Raw genomic sequence first — 11620 nt, 5'->3', positions numbered from 1 at the left:
TTAAAGATTTTAAAATAGTTTAAATCCTAAGCATATGTTTTGTTTTTGTTTGAAAACGATTCCAACTTGCAATAAAAAATACAAATCAAATTCCTTAAATACGGATGTAAAAAAAGCAAAAGAAATTTACAGTTTTGTTTTTATTTATATATTTTAAATGTGAAAATATTTCGATTAAAAACATGGTTTCATGGCTTTGTTTTTATTTATTTATGCATCTGCCGAATTCTTTAAACCGGAAGCTGAAAACTGGGTGGAAGCTTTCAACACTCACGCAAGATAATTTGATTTTTTAAAAAAATATAATAGATATATACTTGCAAAAGACCCAACGTTGCCTGGATAAAATTGAGACTAACGAATGTTGCACACTTCCAATACTTTTATTGTCATCAGAATCGGTAAAATGGTCCATTTTTAAATCGAATTGACTGATTGCCTACTTTAGTTGGTGACCCACAACGACGAACCAGAAGAAAGCTTTATATGTCTCCCCACAGTGACTTAGATTGTAGTCTACATTTCACTGTAGAGAACCTAGAAGCGATTTTATTAAATTAATTTATATAATAGCGTGAATCAAAGTTATAAATACAAAGTTTATGTTCTGTTGTGCTCCAAGCATAAACATTCATTTCAAATGCGTCCATATCTTATTAAAGAAGCTACTGTTAATTTTATATACCGGGCTTCTCTGTTTGTGCAGTGATAAACTTCTAAAACGCACTTCTGATGTGAGGCTGTAACAGTGTTAATTTTGGTCAAAATCGGTCCCTTTTCTATTCCGATATTTCTGATTATCGATTTTTTATTTTATCTGAGGTATTCCGATACAAAACCTATTTAAGAACACTCCCAAACACATAAGGTGTATCTGTGTGAAATTTAAAAAAATCGACCCAATTGTTTCCCACATGCACACACATCCAAGCAGAGTATCATATATATATATATACATATATATATATATATATATATATATATATATATATATATATATATATATATATATATATATATATATGCGCACGATGTTAAATTTTATAAAAGAAGGTATTCATGTTATTCCACGTGTTTTTAGAATATATCCTCAAATCCATAATAATGCGTTTTTAGTTTAGGATATTATCATATATATATATATATATATATATATATATATATATATATATATATACTAGCAGTTGCGCCCGGCTTTGCTCGGGCCCTATGTACTGTTCACAAGGTTATATGCATATGTATATATTAAAAAGTATGAATATGTAAAGTAATGCCTTTCTAAGCTACCATAGAGAAAAGACAGACAAACATTTTCACTTATATATATATATATATATATATATATATATATATATATATATATATATGCGCCACCACCGAAAATCGAGACTAAAATGTTCAGCTCACGAGTTGTTAGATGAGATAAGTCATTGGTACCGTCGGTTTCAAGCCCGATAATTAGAACCGTGTTAGATATCCATATCAAGCTCTATTCAGCCAATACTAATCAAGATGAGTCATTGGAGCCGTCGGTTGGCTGAAGAGAGCTTGATATGGATATCTAAAACGGTCCTAACTATCGGGCTTGAAACCGACGGTACCAATGACTTATCTCATCTATCAACTTTCTGTGCACAAAATACAATATATATATATATACATATATATATATATATATATATATATATATATATATATATAAACACTAAACTAAGCGATACATTAATTTATATTATTTAATACATGTATGAACATGAAACATAAATTATATAAGTATGTATATCAGAAACTATTACCTTTGTTTTGATACTAATGACAAAAACCTAGAGATCAAACTAAAAAAGTGATAATATTCGAATGAAAAAGATACTAACGGACCCTCCAATACAAAGTCGTATAAGTTTTTCCTTTTTTGTTTGCGTTTGTCGTATAATAGGATGCTAGTCATTTAGTTGGATTATTAAGCCGAAGATTTGAATCAGTATTGATTGTCATTAGTCACTCGCAGTATTTATTTCCGGGATGAAATTGCTTGTGAGAAATACAAGAAATTAGGTCGTTTCCTCATCCATTTCTGTTTCTCAGTTTTTACAACATTGCCTTTTGCCTTGTAAGAATTGGAAATTTTTTAGTATAGACACACACACATATGTATACATACATACATGCGTATATATATACTAGCGTATAAATACTGCTAGGCCGCCCGACATTACCCGGTCGTAAAATATGCTGAAATATTATACTTTTATTAATGCAGATGTCGTATTTATTATATTATATTGGACCCATTATATGGTAATCCTATAAATTTGTTTGCTTGTGTGTGTGCGTGTATATTTATATTCATATTAAAAACCGTTCTTTCTATTTATTTAAAAAGAAAATGCAACTTTGTTATATATCGATGGTGGAATTGCATCCATATACAAAAGATCTAGCTAATTTGCATATATTTTTAAACATTCATTTTAATTAATTCCCTATTGGTTTTTTCGGGGGTTTTTTTATGGGATGATCATCTTTAGTAAACTATTTCACGAAAAACACCCGTCTAGCTGAATCCACCGTGAAAAATTTCCCCCACTCTTTATCTGTGCCTAAATCAAAATGTGGATTCCATGAACAAAGCTTCTTTCTTAGAACTGCACGCTTGTGGAACTCTGTTCCGTCTGCCTGCTTCCCACTTGACTACAACTTGTGTGTCTTCAAGTCCAACATTAACAAATTCATAATGAACCGCCCACTTAAATAAACACTTCATCAAATCTCCACACTAACGTACTGTACTTGCAACAACCCTTATCCCTGAGTGGCTTCTGGGCCTTGATAAGTGGTAACCACCGTGTAAAAAAAAAAACTATTACGTGTAATTATATTCATGCAGATATTTTACATTGTTTACACTTTAATATTTGCGTAAAAAGTGTATACTAAACACAAACATCTTTCTATATATATTTATGTATGCGTATATTTGTTTCAAAGATTATGCATACTAAACTCCTCTGTCAGTTTTTTGTCTACAGACATACAACTTTATATTTTGCTTTTAGCCGGGGAAAATCGGTGCAAAAGTAACAATTAAAAACAAAATTGAATTTGTCAGGTGATGGTCGAACGACGGTATCTACGATCACACTATATCAATCAGCTAAATAAAAGGGCGAGTCAATCTTCCTCTAAATATTCACAGAGACATCAAAACCTATTAAAGGGTAGTTAAATCAACATACAATTAGAGAGGGTGAAGGTGATACATATCAACCCAGTAATTGATGAGTGATTTAGCGAGTTACTTGAAAATTGTGAATTAAAATAGATTTTCTTTTCAAATATAACTCAATCCCAAAACTAAAGAATATTTTAGCATGCATTTTATATGGTTTGAATATTAGGAAAGCAAACGTTGATGAACTCAGCTGTAGAAGGATAATAGATGGATGAATTGTTGTTCATAGAAATCGTTCCAGACCAAAAATGAAGCCGTTGGATGTACGATGTTTAATAAGAAAAGGAGTACTACTTCAAGGTAAAAAAAAAAAAAAAACTAGCTAATGATAACTGTTATATGGATAGATTTCGACCCAGAAAACAGCAATTCTTTCCCCTTTATCGGAAACATCGCACATGAAATGTGAGGAGTAAACGACAAAATAAGGGAAGCGAGAGTTACGAGGTTGTGTTGTTTAAACTCGATGAATATCAGTGACACGGTGAGTATCTATTTGTGCACAATACAGGAGAGTTGTGTTTGCTGTACAAATTCAACATTCAATTCTCTGTAGTATTATTGGTCAATAAATATATATACGAAGTTGGCCAAACTGACGCTGACTAAAGGTGGTCCGTTTTTATAAGCATGGGATCGAATTCCTTAGAGGTCTCATTGCTCTTTTCAATAAACAAGCTAGTTCACATCCTTGTCGATAAATGATTTCTTTCTGTTAAATGTGTTAACTACTCAAACACGTGTGCTCACCATAAAGCAAAGTACCTATTCATCACGTATCCACACCCATATGCCACTCAATGATAAGAGTTAACTGAGTGTCAGATGGACGGTAAGACAACAGCTTGATAATTAGTTATGATGGTTATGACTGGTCAAAATTTGATAATTCAAGAGGGCGATTCAACAAGAATTTGCTTATATTTGACTTGAAAACGACCCATTTGTTTTCAGCTTGTAAACAATCCGAGATATTGTACTTCACAGAGAAGAAATACCACCTGACACACTCTGCACTTGGCACTGCTCTGATTGTGTATATGGTGGTCCACTTTTGTTCAGGAAACGTTTAGAAATGGAGTTATGAGGCAGTCGTTCTCTTTGAGATAATCCCACAGATTTAAATCGGGGTGAGGAGCCAAGGATCAATAATTTAACTGATTAAGTTATCACCAAGGAATTCTTGCAGAGTTAGACATAACGTTCGTTTTTAATGTGGGAAAATCCGATTTCCATAAAACGGGCACTCCAGATTGGAATAAAAGTAAAAATTTCCTGAGTCTAAAAGGATATCTTTTTCACTGACCGAGGACAGAAAATATGAAGTACAGTATCAGAACAGATCGTAGAGTCTGTGCTTGACTAAAAAGCAGTGTTACAAATAATATTAGTTATTTTTAGTGATGGGACGATTCCAATATTTTTCCCTATTCCAATAAAATTACTGATATCGAATTTTTATAAATCTCTAAATCTTAACCAATATACTTGTTATTTATTCCTGATTACCATAAAGACACAAGTTAAATATGCAGATATTTTCTTAAGCGTAAAAAATATATTAATAGGGGACCCTCTATAATTTTTATTTTTATAGGTGGTTTAAAATCAATAAATATTCATCATTTTTATTATTCGTACCAGAGGTGGGAGATTTTGCTTTAAACAAACGCAAATAAAAACGACAATTAAAAGAATCGTTTTAGTATCAGAAAATAGACACATTTTTTTCTGATTCCGGTACTCCTAAACACATACTTAAATTATTCGTTGACATCTATGCTGATGACACGACCATCTACGGCAACCCATCAAAGGCTGTAAATGACAAAGTTCTCTCTGTTTCTCTCTCCTCTGATCTCGAGTGCGTGGTTCAGTGGGGGAAGATGTGGCTGGTTACCTTTAATGCATCCAAAACCAAACTCCTATCATTACATCATCAACGCTCTGATCCCCATCTGGCATCAATTGTGATGGATGGCTCTCGTCTGGGTGAGGCCCCGTGTTTTGACAAGCTTCTGGGTTTGACCTTTACTCCTGATCTGAAATGGAACACATACATCAAGTCTGTTGCCAAGGTCGCTGGAAAGATGGTGGGATCCTTCTACCACTCCAGAAGATATCTCACTACTGATGCAATTCTCTATCTATATAAAAGCCAAGTACGTCCAAGGATGGAATACTGTTGCCATATCTGGGCAGGAGCTGCTAAAAACAGCCTATCCTGCCTTGACAGAGTACAAAATAGACTTCGTAGCTTAGTGGGGGATGCCCTTTTCTCTACCCTGCAACCTCTCTCCCACAGAAGAGACGTTGCGAGCCTATCCTTGTTTTATCGTTATTTCCATGGCAGGTGCTCGTCTGAACTCCAATCTTTGGTCCCCCCTCGCCAATCTTTCACGAAAAACACCCGTCTAGCTGAATCCACTGTGAAAACTTTCCCCCACTCTATATCTGTGCCTAAATCAAAACGCGGATTCTATGAACAAAGCTTCTTTCTTAGAACTGCACGCTTGTGGAACTCTGTTCCCTCTGCCTGCTTCCCACCGGACTACAACTTAGATGTCTTCAAGTCCAATGTTAACAAATTCCTAATGAACCGCTCCCTTAAGTAAACACTTCATCAAATCTCCACACTAAAGTAATGTACTTGCAATAACCCTTATCCCTGAGTGGCTTCCGGGCCTTGATAAGTGGTGTTCACTGTGTAAAAAAAAAAGCAAAAAAAATAAACTCCCCAAAAGTTCCGATTTTTTCCATTCTGATTAATCGTCCCAACACTAGTTGCTTTACATGTGTATACATGTTCGCGTGTGCCTAATTGGAATTTGCTGCTATTTTATTACCCAAGTGTAAAATTACTTTATATGTTTAGTTTTATATATATATATTTATTTTATGCACTTAAAAATGTTAAATTATATATATATATATATATATATATATATATATATATATATATAATTTAACATTTTTAAGTGCATAAAATAAAGTTATCTATTGAAATGACATGTTTCAAAGTTTCATTTCTCATCTGTATAGCTAAACTTATTGAGACTCGAACACACCACCGCTCGATACATAGCCTGATGTCTATACCACCGGACCACGAGATCTCAACAATTCTGTGGACGTTTTTTTTTTTATCGTGTTTAAATGTAAGATTGTTTTTTTTTTTTATAAACGATTCTGTGGTGTTTTTTTTTTTTTTTTTTCACTCCCTGAGTGCTTTAAAGGGACAGAATCGCTTATAAAAAATAAATAAATAAATAAACAATCATATATATATGTGTGTGTGTGTGTGTGTGTGTGTGTGTGTGTGTGTGTGTGTGTGTGTGTGTGTGTGTGTGTACAATCATTATTACTTTAATGCAATTGTTAGTGACAAATACTGTTTGATATCATCTTTATAACTGAAGAAAAAGAAGAAAAAACTGTGAAAAAAAATTCATACAATTTGAATTGCTGATGATTAGCTGGTCAAGTGAGGTTATAGTTCTAATTCCCCATAGTAACCCTACTTACTCTATTCCCCTGTGGTGACTTTTTGGCAGCTGTTGTACATACATATCTAAAATGCATACGTTCATTAAAAAGTGACGCCTCTAATTGCCCGAGTGTGCGATTTGTACAAGGGTTTCTTTCCTCCTTGATAATCTCTACAATTAGCAATGATCAATTCGTTTTTCACATATATTTGCATATTTAATGTCGGTTCACGCCAAATTCTGGCAAAAACGCGTTTGTTTTTAATGATTCATCGAATTCCGACACCATTTTGAAAGGGTCTTATTATCAACGCTAATAATACAATTGGCTGATTTTCAAAAAAAAAAGTTCCAAAGGTTTCTTTCTGCATCAGCATTTATTTTTGCTTTGCTCAGTTTGTTTTACGGCATATCAACCTTATTTGTTTACTTTTTTTTTTTGCTTTGCTTTGTTTTTCTTCTTTTTTTTTAAACTCTTGTTCACCACAAACAAAGCATATTGTCACTTGGACGTAAGGGCCTATTATTTGGAATCATGCCTAATGGGCCCTATGTGATGAGATGTCTATTCACATTACATTTAAACTTCTGCATGAGAGTACAGTCAAGGAAGCAGGAAACAAGGATGGTATTTCAAAGTCTCGTAGTCTGAGAATCTATTAAAGTAGAAGGCTTTCCACCAATCTAGACACCTGAACAGTGATGAGGTTGAATTTTGCTGCTAGATGGGTTGTGGGGTGTACGTACGTCAAGGGGGATGCAAGTGCAATTAGTTCACCAGTACTTGTAAAACAGGCGAAGGAATGCAACATTGCATCGATGGTACAGAGGTTGGAGCTTGGTTAGCAGTGCGGGACCTATTAGATCGGACTCTTTTTTGGATCCTGTCTAAGAAGGAGAGACTAGTAATAGATGTAGCAGCCTAGCGGTTAAATATTATTTGTGATTTCTATGGCATGCCTACTTATTGACAGATTGGTTTGGTTGTTTTGTTGCATATGAACACTTTTTTTGTATTTGACTTTGGTTTCATTGCTTTACCAATCTTTGTAAAATGTGAGACAATATTTCTGAGAACTATGTTCGTTCATTATATCAACATACTTAGCGTCATCTATACTATTAATAGAATTCTAAATGTTTATTTATGTGTGTGTGTGTATATACCAATAAAAATTTCGAATGGATGCACCAAATTGCAAAAATTCTTTTTTCTCTGAAAGGTGTGAGTCTCTAGATTGTCCTTATCTATATATGGTTCATAACGAACAACGCCGAGTCACACAAAAAGCCCGGAATAAAGGTTTTGGGGGCCGTTTCGTGCAATCGTGGAAAAAGTTACCTGCCTATGCCAACGGAATTTAGCACTGTCTGTATACAGTCGTGTTAACATCTTTTGGCATATGGACAGGACTTGTGGCGCAATGGATAACGCGTCTGACTACGGATCAGAAGATTCCAGGTTCGAATCCTGGCAAGTTCGTAATAATTTTAATCATCATTTTATTCAACGTTTACTCATTATCCTTACCCTTAGTTAGGGTATTTTTGTTTTTTTCAGTGATTTTGCTTTGGGCATATGGGAATTTCCCATACTCCGAGTTCACAGGGTAAGCGTTGATGATAAGATGATGTTTAGTGTACTTGATGTGGAGTGTACTCGATTTTGTGTTTGACTCGGCATGCTAGTCTATAATATAAATCTCACCTGTTTGTTTAAAGGTACGTATGTATGTATGTATGTATGTCTGCCTAAAATTTTCGACAGAGGAACCGGATTTTCACGAGATCAGTATCGTTTTGAAGTCGACCCTTTGGACGACAAATATCGAAAAATTGGCCCAAAACATTAATTTCTTCACCCTCAACTGGGCACTTTTCTACAGGGAGGAGTGGCTTTTTTTGCCGATCTTTTCGATTGGCTAGCCTTAATTTAAACCTTCGCCACTTCCGGTTTGGCGATGGATGCAACGGCAAAGACGTCACGTTTTTTTTTCACATTCTTTTCCTCCTTCACGGTATGGGTTCGAGCCTGCCTGCCTAATAACACCCAGGCTAGTTTAATTCATAAATTCCACCCATGTTTAAGGTATTTATTGTACAAGATGGCCTCTAAAAATGCTATTCACAGAATCGTTAATAAAAATTCACACTTCTGTTATCCAACAATATATGGTACAAATTAACTTCACTTTAAGTTTGTTATATGTACATAATATCAGTTATAAACATCCAACAGTTTTTGTTTCATTTGCGTTTGCTGTGCTAGAATTCGTTTGCTCACCACTTAATCAGTTAAATTATTCATACTTGACCCCGCTCCCATGATTTATATATATGAGTGATTATCTCAAAGAGGATGCTTATTAACTCAATTCTGATACGTTTTCCGAACAAAAGTGGACCATCACATCCAAAATCAGGACAGTGTCAAGAGTGGAATGTTTCAAGTCGTATTTCTCTGGAGTAAACTACCCCTCTGTGAAACAAAATATCGTGGGGGCGCTTACAAGCTAACTACAACATGGTCGTTTTCAAGTCAAAGATAAACAAATTCTTGTTGAACTGCCTTCTTAAATTATCAAATTTTGACCAACCATCACCATCATAACAAGTTATCACAGTGTTGTCTTACCGTCCACCTGGCACTTATTTAACTCTTATCATCGAGTTGCTTTTGAGTGTCGATAAGTGATGACACTCTACTAAAAATAAATTTAAAAAGTCTCTATTTTACTCATAGTTTGGTGGAAATTGTGGGTTCATACCTTTCCCAACTACAGTAATGCATACTTTTATACATTAGATTTGATGGGTTTTGACATCAGTATCCGTCAATTTCATAGTCCACAATAGTTTACATTATAATCATGCATCCAGTTATGAGATTAAGTATTATCCTTATATACGAGATATATTCCAACAGTAATGCCTCCTATTTTTTATTCCACATGAATTGATTGAAAATTGGATTGTCATTATGAATGAACTTATGCATTAATAACTTGAAAATTTTATTTCTCTGTTGCAGATATTCTTTATGTGAGACATTAAGAAAGCAATCCCTATCATGAACGTGTGTCAGAAGCACAGATGCGTCATTAAATTTCTGGCAAAAGTGGTTATGAATGGTGCTGCCTATATAGAAAAATAAATTCTGGAGCACAAAAGGGTGCTCGTTTCAATAGTACCACTCCCGTCTTTGAATCTTTTCAACTTTTTGAGTTTAAAAAAATAGCAGGCTTTACTTTTGGAATGATCCTCATTTGATTAAATGCACCCCAGGTGCCCATATATAGCCATTGTACATCGCTGGCAAAAGTGCATTGAGAATGGCGGTGACTATGTAGAAAAATAAATTCTGGAGCTCCAAAGGTCATTCATTTTTATCGTACCACTGCCGTCTTCGTAGCTCTTTAACTTTTTTAGTAAAAAATAGGAGGCTTTCCTTTTGGAACGACCCTCTTACACTATTTACTTGATATATATCAAACTGTTATCTCCATCTTTATTGTTATTATGTTCATAAAGTTGCAGTTGATGTACTTTTCAACCTTCTCTGAATGTGTGTGTTTTTTGTGCAGTTGTTAACCATCTCTAAGTTTCTCCTGAACTCCTGAGCTAACCTGGTTAAGTGAGTAATAATCCGAATGCTTATGACCTGTTGTTTCTGGTGGAAACGGTTGAACATAATAAAAAGTTAATGGTTTATTCATTGTTAGAAAGAAACTTACGTGAACCAGATTATATTTGGGTCAGAATTTCGAATGGAATCTTTTATTTAATCCACAGGGTTAGCATGCTCTTGTTCCATCAGTCATGACGTAGTAAAATTCTTATGACCTGTGGCATAGTGGATAAAATACTTGGTAAAATTCAGTTGTAAGTTACACTCCTCTGGGGTTGAAGTTTTAACATTAAAAATGCAGTTGCGAATTACTTGGGACTTTTGTTCAGTAATGGCTGATGGAACGAAAACATGCTATCCCCGGGAATTAAATAAATGGTTCCATTCGAAATTCCGTGCAAATTATCGTGCCTGATAGAAAGATTCCAGAGTTTAACAGAAAGATTTCGAGTTCGACAAGATATACCTGAATCTGCTTGGAGGATATAGCGGATGAAACGGTGTGAAAATAACACTCAAAATGTGAAAAAATTTTTCGAATAACCAAAATAATATAAATTATCAATCTTCATCTCAAAAATCCAGAAACATAAGAGATGCTATTTCTTTTCATTTCTTTTATGGTTTTTGTCAATTAAAAAGTATTCATTTACGAGAAAATATCTCTCGGTGATAGTTATAAAGAATGATCAAAAACCTGGTTGAAAAATGGGAAGAGCTGGGCAACAGTCCAACTCAACAGAGCTATAAAAGAAATGAAAAACTTTCAACTGGTAGTAAAACAAGAAATAAATCCCCAATGAACAAATCCCATGTCATGTGAAATGAAAAATTTTCCCAGTTTGCTTTCTCACATGAGAAAACTAATGTCTGATAAAAATATTGAATGGCTAACTTTATAATTACCACTTCCGTCCCCTCGCCGATTAATACAAGAAAAAATAATGCGAAATATTCACAGCTAAAACTAATGAAATTTATATGTAGACATCTCAGTGTTGTCTTATCCATGGGTGCTGTACATTTACAAGAGCCTATATTTATTTTCATATATATATATATATATATATATATATATATATATATTTGCAAAATTCAATACAACAACATATAAAATAAGAAAATCATATGGTGTATTTCCTTATATGCTACAATTGTTTCGTAACAATTTCAACAAATTTAAACATTATATTATTTTAAAATACTTCAAAAAGAGCTACTCTTCAGACACCAATATATATATATATATATATATATATATATATATATATA

The 11620-nt window shown here is 33.9% G+C and overlaps 1 non-coding gene across 1 annotated transcript; it reads left to right on the top strand.

The window, feature by feature from the left end:
- Positions 1 to 8130: 8130 nt before the first annotated feature.
- Positions 8131 to 8203, top strand: Trnar-acg (transfer RNA arginine (anticodon ACG)). Its single transcript has one exon. It is a non-coding gene; the product is annotated as a tRNA-Arg (tRNA).
- The last annotated feature ends 3417 nt before the right edge of the window (positions 8204 to 11620 follow it).

This window comes from Euprymna scolopes, chromosome 7 (assembly GCF_053919585.1).
Source record: "Euprymna scolopes isolate OS-2025 chromosome 7, ASM5391958v1, whole genome shotgun sequence".
Lineage (NCBI taxonomy): Eukaryota > Metazoa > Mollusca > Cephalopoda > Sepiida > Sepiolidae > Euprymna > Euprymna scolopes.
Note: the sequence above shows the minus strand (reverse complement) of the source record. Positions and strands in the feature narration are given on the sequence as shown.